A 10176-nucleotide genomic window follows, 5' to 3' on the forward strand; every position below is an offset into this window, starting at 1 on the left:
AAGAATTGGTTATAGCTGAAAGATGTAGGACAAATTAAAGGGGGGTTAAGTTAGGGGTTCCAGGGGGTAATTTGGGAATTGAAAACTTGAAGAAATGGGTAGGTTGAATGTTCTGTCCACTAAGTGCTAATATAACATTAAACTAATGTATTTGTTTAGTGTTAATGGGGAACAAAACATAATGGTATGGGGAGGCTTAAAAGGGATTGATCAAAATATGTTGCTCATACCTGCTTGAACTTTAAATAAAGAAAAGGGTTAATGGGGAACAAAAACTTACTCTAGTGGAGTGCTAAAGGTATCATGGGCAGAATTAGTTTCTTAAATCTGCCTAGTGTTCTTACAGGCTAGCAGGGTAAGTGTTTGGGTATAAAGGGAGGAGTCCGGGATCAGTCTAAGGGGTCAGGGGGAAAAGAGTCAAGAAAGGTTTTTTTTGAGAGTTGTCAACCCTTGGGGAATGAGTCTGATCAGTTTTTTTTACTCAATTGAGGAGGACATTTTTTGGAGAGTATTGTAAGGGCATTGCTAACAGAGTCTTTGAGGCTGAAAAAAACAGGTTGAGAATATAGACATACACACTTGGGTTCTACTGTGGCATTCAGGTCGGATCTTAGATAATATTCTTAAAAGTTATAGCATTCAACCCTGCAAGGAGCTACTGTGCCATAAAAAAAATGTTGTTACATTGGTTTAGAGTTTCATGCTGAGTAATTTTGATCAAAGTTAAGTAGGTTTTCGATTGAGTTTTATTGCTATCAAGATTTCAAAGGTTTTGAGATAGCTTGAGATGAGTTTGGGTGTAGTGTTGCAGTAGTATGTTTTTCTGATTTCATTTTCGAGGTCATTTGAGCTGTTTAAGTTTGAGTGTTCTGGTTTTAACTGCCTTCAAATTCACCTGGGTTTACTGCATATGTTACTGGGCTGTTTATGGATTGTTGTTTGTATTGCTGCTCGTATTACTGCTGTACTGCTGCTGACTTCCTCTTTATTCTTCTATTCACTCCAATCCAGGTACACAACTAAGCTCAATTTGATGTAGCCTTGAGATGTAACAATGAAATGAAAGTGCTGGGGCCCTTAATTATTTGATGTTGTATCTGTAGCTCAGTAGATATAGATGATAAGTAGTTATATAGTCCAATTTGATCTATAACTCAATGAAATGTGGACTGTGAAGTTTGTACCTAATTAGGATTGTTTAAACTGTTAATTCGTTTACATTAGTTGTAGATTTAGTATAGTTTGGTACTGATTTTAGTTAACATCGAATTAAAATTGAATATCAGATTGTTTGGACCTACAATTAATCCAGAAGTCAATGTGTGGTGCTTATTCCGATTTCAAGTTAAACGCGTTTTTTTCTAAAAAAAAAAAATAGCCCAACATGCTAGTTATTGATGTCCTCTCCTTTGTTCGTTAAGATCACTATTTCGATGTAGGAACAAGTAATTGCATGTTAATGGTTGATATCAATAGTCTACTTGAATTTGAATCAATTAACTTATGAATGTTAGCATAATCAAATAACCGAGTCGTGTAATTCAAAACTCGATCCAGCATATGGATTGGGTTCTTTGGACCTAAAGTTGAAATGGCATTTGGTCTACTAATTTTCAATTGATAGACTATAGGATTTTCTAATATTAACCAATTGGGGCCCCCTTTATTTCTTTAAAGACAAATAAATAGAAGAATAATAGTCATTTTAGGATTAGCCTTTAAATAATAAATGAAACGAGCCTCGCCAAATAAACGCAGAAGTTGCGGGGCCCTCAGTAAATACTGCATTAAAATACTTTAGATTTCGGGACGGACCGTCTAATGAATTTCACGGCTTTCCTCAAAATAATAACGCGCTAGTCACTTTAGGTGCGCTTTCAATAAATTACTTTCTTAAACTCGGGTGCACATTTATGTGACCCAAATCCAAATCTCAACGGAGTCGAAATGTGTCAATAACCACGGGTGCATTGATGTGACGTGGTTCGAGACGTGTTTTCACGACGTTTCAATTCTCTCTTAAAATAACAACAATCAAAACAGGAAAGAGTTAAAATTTGCACACAGGTCCAACATGTACTAAAATCAGATAAATAAGCTGAATATGACATTTGAGCTACCGTGCTAGAACCACAGAACTCGGGAATGCCTAACACGTTCTCCCGGGTTAACAGAATTCCTTATCTGAATTTCTAGTTCGCGGACTATAATACAGAGTCAATCTTTTCCTCGATTCGGGATTCAACCGGTGACTTGGGACACCCTAAATCTCCCAAGTGTAGACTCTGAATTAAATAATAAATCCCATTTCGATTGTCCTTTAATTGGAAAAAACTCCCCTACGCCCCTGCGGGCGCAGGTAAAAGGAGGTATGACAGCTCTGGCGACTCTGCTGGGGACCAAGAACCCAGAACTTCTGGTTCAGGGTTCCAAAATTCGAGCTTAGAATAATTTTTATTATTTGACTTTACTCATTATCTGATTTTATTACGTTTTGGTTTAAATGTGCAAAATGCTGCTTTTACCGCTTTGATATTATCTGAACTGTATATAAACTATTACGAAACCCTTCTCTTCTCATCTTCGGGGATGTGCTAGCTGGTTGAGACTCCCTATTCTGTTAGTGTCATACCTTGAAATAAGAAAGAGGCTCGGACAAGTTTCTAAGCCGAATGACCTTTTGGTTCCCGGTACGTAGCCCCATCCTCGACTCGAGTTGTCCGCTCGGGTACACAGTCTAGAACAAATACCCAGGTTATAAACCTAGAATAACTCAGCTTCATGACGGATCCCTAGTAGGAACGTTTGTTTGCATCACGTGCATTTGACTTTGGAGGCTCAACACAGGGGTTGGGTCTGTCTAGGACAGGTGTCCCAAAAATGACAAAAGACCATCCTAATGCATCTTACTTTCTACTTGTGCATTTGTTTGCTTCGGACTTGCATACTGACCGGTTTTTGAATATTTTGAGGAAAGAGAGATAGAGGTACGAGGGTTAAAGAGAGATAATCGCCTGTCTTGGAAAAAAAAAAGAAAAAAAACAATGTCCAAATAGTGTCGAAACTCTGCCAAATTTTTGCGAAAATGAAAAAAAAAATAGTTTTATTTGCCAATGAAAAGAGTCTTGTTTTCAAAAGAAGTTTGTTTTATCGGCCCAAACTACGCCAGTTTGATTCCCACAGGGTGTGAGATACGTAGGCAACCTTCATCGGGTCCAACTTCACTTTTTGCAAAATTAGCCAAAAGAACAAAAAATTTATTTGAAAATAATTAGGGTGATGCCATTCTTGCTAGAAATAGCCGAATGTCCCTAAAAGGGCGCCGGAAGGCTATTTTTGCAAGAACAGCCGCCTGTGGTCATTATTTTTATGATTTCACCGGTTAGCCGACACAGCCTTAAAATCTTCGACCCCGAGGTGCTGAAAGGCCGTATTGGCAAAATCGGGTCTTATTTTAAATGAAAAAAAGAGAGAAAAGTGTCCATGTTATCTTTGAGTCAATTGAATCGTGATTTTTTCTTAACCACCCTAATAAATGTGCAGAATGAGCACAAGTCAGAATTTGCACTTAACAATTGTGAACAAGATCCCTTTGGAGTTGCACATGTAGTGGGATGACTTGGGCGAATCAGGGCGCGACACAGTCAATCTATACCTGGGAGGCCTCACTGGGTTGCTGAAGATTAATCCTAGGGGGGATATCATAAAGGCCTTGGTCGCATTCTGGGACCCGACTCACAACGTATTTCACTTCTCGGATTTTGAACTTACCCCAACATTGGAAGAAATATCTGGATACATCGGGGGTCCCAAGGTTCCTCTGAGACACCAGTACCTGATTGCTCCAAAGGCCGTAGCCGTACACAGGTTCCTAGACTCTTTGAAAATAAGCAGGGGGGTCCACAATCCAGACTTGGCAGCTGGTTTTTGTACTTTGCGGTTTATATACAACAGATATGGCCACATAGGTGGTTCAACAAGCCGAAAACAAAATCTGTAGCAAAAGAAACCGCCTTAAGTGGGGAAGAACATAGGTGTTTTGCATTCATGGTAGCCTTTTTGGGACTCCTGGTGTTTCCTAGAAAAGACGAGAACATTGACATATGAGTATTTGGGGTTGTCAGCACTTTACTTACTCAGGCCAACAGCACCCTCGCACCCATGATAGTAGCTGAAATCTTCCACGCTCTCACAGCCTGCAAAGCCGGGGGAGACAATTTTGAGGGGTGCAACGCGTTGCTGCAGATGTGGATGATCGAACACCTATGTCGTCGTTCTCAATTTATGAGTTATGGGTCGACGGAGAAAACGTGCACAGAGGAATTTCCTACAAGTGTTGACGGAATCAGCTTACCAGAAGGGGTCACAGGGTGGACAGCGCGTCTCCGTTCTATCACTACGAGCCAAATAGAATGGACATTTGGATGGTTGCCTGTGGATGAAATCATATATATGCCAGCCACTAGACTTCATTTCCTTTTGATGGGGCTCAGGAGTATCCAGCCCTATACCCCTTATCGAGTTTTGAGGCAGTTGAGGAGATGCCAAATAGTTCCGAAAGATGAAGATCTTAGTGGACAAATAGTCGAGATCGGGCCCAACGGACAATTTCATAAAGCAGTAGTCCGCCAAATTTGGAGCGAGTGTCAATACTTAACGGCAAATACGTGTGTACGTGATCGGTCCAAAGGTGAAGTTTCGTCGGGATACCTTGCTTGGTATAGGAGAGAAATCGAGTTTAGGAGGCCAGCCAAAAGACCCCATCTCCAGGAGTTCGTCGAGGCGTCGCAAGGATAGTGGGATTGGTTGACTAAAGAACATGAGTATATAGCCGCAATAGGCAAATTGGAGAAGTAAGTCATGGAGCTTCAGTTTGAAAATGGTGTTCAAGTCGCTGCAAACAAGGGAGAAAAGAAAAAACTAGCTCAGGAAAATGAAGTCCTCAAAGCTCAAATCCAGAAAATAAAAAGAAACCCGGAGAGAAGCCGAGCTGATAAAAGGCTCATAAACGGTCTGAAGAAGAAAGCCCTCGAGTATCAAGAAAACCTGGAAAAATTTGAAGCTGGTCTAGCGAGAATCCAGGCGAAATGGATAAAGAAGGCAAAAGAGCAAGCACGGTTTTATGAAGGGACCATCACTATCCTAAGAAGAAGGATAGCCACTCTCAAGAATGAGGCAGTCAAGCAGGCTCAAGATTTCAAAGCTGATGGGGAACGTTGTTATGATCTGGTGGCTCGGATAGAGGAAGAAATGTAGCAGTTGCAAAATCAACACCTGCAGGACTCTCGAGTGTTAGAAGCCCGTAATCAGCAAATAAGGCGGTTGCTTCAAGAGAAAGGCGTCATAAGAGAGAGAATTAGAAACATCGCTTACTACATCGTTATGAAGTGCCACATTTGTGAGGATATGACTCGCACTACATTCTTTGCAGCAATGATGGCCTTTGTTAAGCAAATAATGAACAATTTGGACCGACTTCAAAGGGATCTTGCACATAGGCCCGTGGCGAGACCGAACGATATCCCACGGACACCAGGAACATTGATGTACTCATAATTTTCCGTTTGAATCTGTATTTCCTTTTCTGTCAGAGTCTGTGAGTCATGTTGGGTTTGCATTTTCTTTCTATTGCGAGTCTGCATTTCTTTAGAGTATGATAGCTTGATTTCAGAGTCTGTTTGTCGTCTTTTCGTCAGAGTCTGTTGGTCTTTTGAAACTTGTTGATATTGAGTCTGTGTAATTGAAGCATCTGTTTTATAAAAGCTAAAAATCCCAAAAATGTTTTATTTACTTGCACACTTATCTAATAGAACTATGCACGGTCTGATTCATGCGGGGATATGATACGTAGGCAATCTCTATAGGATTCGACCACCACTAAAAAGAAAAAGGGGAAAATGAAAAATAAATAAAGAAGGACAGAATAAAGGAAGCTTAAAAGAAGGGGCACAATTATGAGAGGCCGGAATGACGCACGCAATCGAAGCAAATGCATGATAGAAATGGTTAATTTCCTAGGTGAATTACATCCCAACGTGTAATTACATATGTGTTAAACTATAAAAACTAACAAGTTTGTTGTTTTCCAGAGAATTCAAGCAGTTAGTTTATTTAGAGGATACTGGCACATTATCATTACCAAACCAGATCGAAGGGACCAATACCGGAAATCATGTCTATCCCGGATGTCGACACTAGTGTTGAGGTAGAGGAGTTGGACGTCAATAAAATGAAAGAGGAGATGCTCAAGCTTAAGAAACAGATGGCCGAAATGTACCAGGCCTGGTCCAAAGGGCAATCACCGCCATCTTACCCAGCCAACCCGGCTTTTACCCCACCATTAGCTCAGTCTCAGGATCATCCCGCCACCGATCCAGGTTTTCCCATTTATCAACACTACCATGGCACTACTTCTCATATGCCACAAGCTCCACCACCAAAATCAATTTCATACCCTCCTCCGCCAATCACCCATGTCTTTGTGGCATCTCCACCAGCTGCACTCCATAAATCCCCGAGTGAACCTGTGTTCCAAGCGCAGGACAACCAGTATTATCCCCCGGAGCTTACCTTCAAAGCGCCTGAAGCCTATCCACATGATCCACATTCTGACCTACCGGGGAAAGCAAAAAAACCGGCCAGAAATCCTGAACAGGAAGAGATGTTCAGAAAAATGAAAAGAATAGAACAATCCTTTAGTGATATGAGAGGGTTAGGAGGTTAGGTGAGTGTAGCTTACAAAGACCTGTGTTTGTTCCCAAATGTACAACTACCGGCAGGGTTCAAAATGCCCAAATTCGACTTGTACAACGGACACGGTGATCCGGTGGCTCATCTGAGAGGTTTTTGTAGCAAGATGAAGGGGGAAGGCAGAAGAGATGAATTACTGATGGCGTATTTCAGCCAAAGTTTAAGTGGATCGGCATTAGAATGGTACACTAAACAAGATCATAGCAAGTGGTACACATGGGACGATTTGGCCCAAGCATTCGCTTGTCACTTTCAATATAATCTTGAGATCATTCCGGACCGACTGTCCCTGACCAAACTGTAAAAGAAGCACAATGAAAGCTTTAGAGAATATGGTTTCCGGTGGAGGGAGCAAGCAGCAAGGGTAGATCCCCCAATGAAAGAGAGCGAGATGGTTGATTACTTTTTGCAGGCTTTGGAGCCGACCTACTTTGGTCATCTGGTGTCCGCAATTGGCAAGTCTTTTAATGAGGTCGTAAAAATGGGAGGCATGGTCGAGGAGGGGCTTAACTCCAACAAGATCATGAGTTATTCAGCGATCAAGGCAACCACCCAGGCCATTCAAAGCAGCACTGGGGGTGTGCTTGGGAAAAAAAAGAAAGAAGATGTCACGATTATTGAGTCCGGAGCCTGGTTCGGATCTAGAGGCTCGTCACCTTACTATATCCAATCATGACCCTACCACCAAAATTACCCCCACATTTCATATAGCCCTCCACAGCACTACTACTCACCGCCAGATCCCCATTTTTCCATCCAACATGCACAAGTCTATACCCAAACCCCGGCACACGCACATTGGCGTATACCGGCTCCACAAAATCCATACCCAGCTCCACAAAACACATATCCACCCCCAAGGGCCTACAGAAATCCCCCTGGGACAGGTTTCCAACCAAACCAAGCCCTCAAGAATGAGAGGTCACAGAAGCAAAAGACCTTCACTCCACTGGGGGAATCATATACCAGTCTTTTCCTCAGATTGAGGCAGTTGGGCATGTTGAATCCAATTGAGCCTAAAATGCCAAATCCTCCCCCTAGAAATCTTGACCACTCGGTGAGTTGTGAGTATTGTTCAGGGGTCCCTGGGCATGATACAGAGAAGTGCTGGAAACTAAAAACAGCTGTGCAAGAGCTTATTGATACTCATCGGATCGAGGTTCAAGCCCTAGAAGCACCAAATATCAATCAGAATCCACTGCCAACTCACCATGAGACACACATGATTGAGTTGATACACAAAGAGGGGGAGCCCAGGAAGCCCTCACAGACGGTAATGATGATCTGTTCCAGCGAAACCAGCTCAAAGGAAAAAGTAACCTGTGGGAAATCAGTGGCCCAGTTGAGAGGGGTAGATGATAAGCCAACTGTGGTAGCCGAGAGAGGGTCGTCAAGCATTGTTGCAGTGAAACCAGAGAAAGTAAAGTGGTAGTGCCAGGTGTTGCAAGTAAACCTGTTGTGGTCGTGAAGGGTGCTCGCACACCAGTAACTCAGCTTCCAGTAATCAACAGCAAGGTTATTCCTTGGAATTATGAACGGGTGATGGTGATTTACAAAGGGAAAGAAATCAAGGAAGAAGTTTGCGAAGCACATGGTCTGACTCGCTCAGGAAGGTGTTTTACTCCCGAGGAGTTAAGAAGAACTAAAAATGATCCAACACCAGTGAAGAAAGCTGTAACTAAAGAAGAGGCAGAGGAATTTCTGAGGAGAATAAAAGCGCATGACTATTCTGTTGTAGAACAGTTGAGGAAAACAACCGCTCAGATTTCATTACTCTCATTGCTAATCCATTCAGATGAGCACCACCAATCACTGATGAAAATCTTGAATGAGGCCCATGTTCCCGACAAGATCTCGGTAAACCATCTAGAAAAGATAGCCAACAAGATTTTTGAAGTAAATAGAGTCACTTTTTCCGATGATGATTTGCCGGTAGAGGGTACTGAGCATAACAAAGCCATTTACCTGGCAGTGAAATGTGAGGACGTCGTGGTTACCCGGTTGTTGGTTGACAATGGTTCAAGTGCAAACATCTGTCCTCTCTCCACTCTAAGCAAGCTGAAAGTAGAAGAGGAGAGGATTCATAAGAACAGTATCTGTGTGCAGGGATTTGACGGTGGAGGCATAGACTCAGTCGGGGACATAATGTTGGAGCTGACCATAGGTCCAGTAGAATTCACAATGGAATTCCAAGTACTGGATATCGCCGTTTCCTACAATTTGCTGTTAGGGCGACCGTCGATTCACGCCGCTAAAGTAGTTCCATCAACACTCCATCAGATGTTCAAGTTTGAATGGGATAGACAGGAAATAGTGGTGCACGTCAAAGATAATTTGTGCGCTCACAACAACACTATTGTACCTTTCATTGAAGTGGAAGATGACAAGGGACCATAGGATGCACATTTATGTGACCCAAATCCAAATCTCAACGGAGTCGAAATGTGTCAATAACCACGGGTGCATTGATGTGACGTGGTTCGAGACGTGTTTCACACGACGTTGCAATTCTCTCTTAAAATAACAACAATAAAAGCGGGAAAGAGTTAAAATTTGCACACAGGTCCAACATGTACTAAAATCAGATAAATAAGCTGAATATGACATTTGAGCGACCGTGCTAGAACCACGGAACTAGGGAATGCCTAACACCTTCTCCCGGGTTAACAGAATTCCTTATCCGAATTTCTGGTTCACGGACTATAATACAGAGTCAATCTTTTCCTCGATTCGGGATTCAACCGGTGATTTGGGACACCATAAATCTCCCAAGTGGCGACTCTGAATTAAATAATAAATCCCGTTTCGATTGTCCTTTAATTGTAAAAAACTCCCCTACGCCCCTGCGGGCACAGGTAAAAGGAGGTGTGACAGGTGTGATTTTTGGCGGTGATGGGTTTTGACTAAGGACTTGATCTTCATCATTTTGAATTGTTTCTTGGGCTATATTTGATGTATTTGAGTTACTTTTTGCTAGTTTTGAGCCATTCGGAGGTCGGTATGCTCAAGAGGGAATTTTCGGAGCATCGCTTGTCTTGCTCGGTATTATAATTGGCTTGTTCGAGGCAAGTAACTCTTCTAAACATAGTGCTGAGGGTATGAAACCCTGAATTACGTGTTGTATGACTGAAATTGAGGTGACGCACATGCTAGGTGACGGGCGTGTGGGCGTGCACCCTTTGAATTGTGACTTTGTTGTTTCCATGGTATCATATAGTGGTTATATTTTATTGATATTTGTGTTTTCACCATGAGATAAAGTAATTGAACTATCAATCATGTTAGATATCATGTTTAGGTTTTATGCTGATATTGTTAGGACCCATAGTGGTCGTTTCTTGCTGTCATCTCACTAATTTTATTGATATTTCGTACTCTGTCAAATTCATGCATTCATATCATTTCTCAGTCTCAGCTGTTGTTTAT

The sequence above is a fragment of the Nicotiana sylvestris genome, chromosome 9 (assembly GCF_000393655.2).
Source record: "Nicotiana sylvestris chromosome 9, ASM39365v2, whole genome shotgun sequence".
Classification (NCBI taxonomy): Eukaryota; Viridiplantae; Streptophyta; class Magnoliopsida; order Solanales; family Solanaceae; genus Nicotiana; species Nicotiana sylvestris.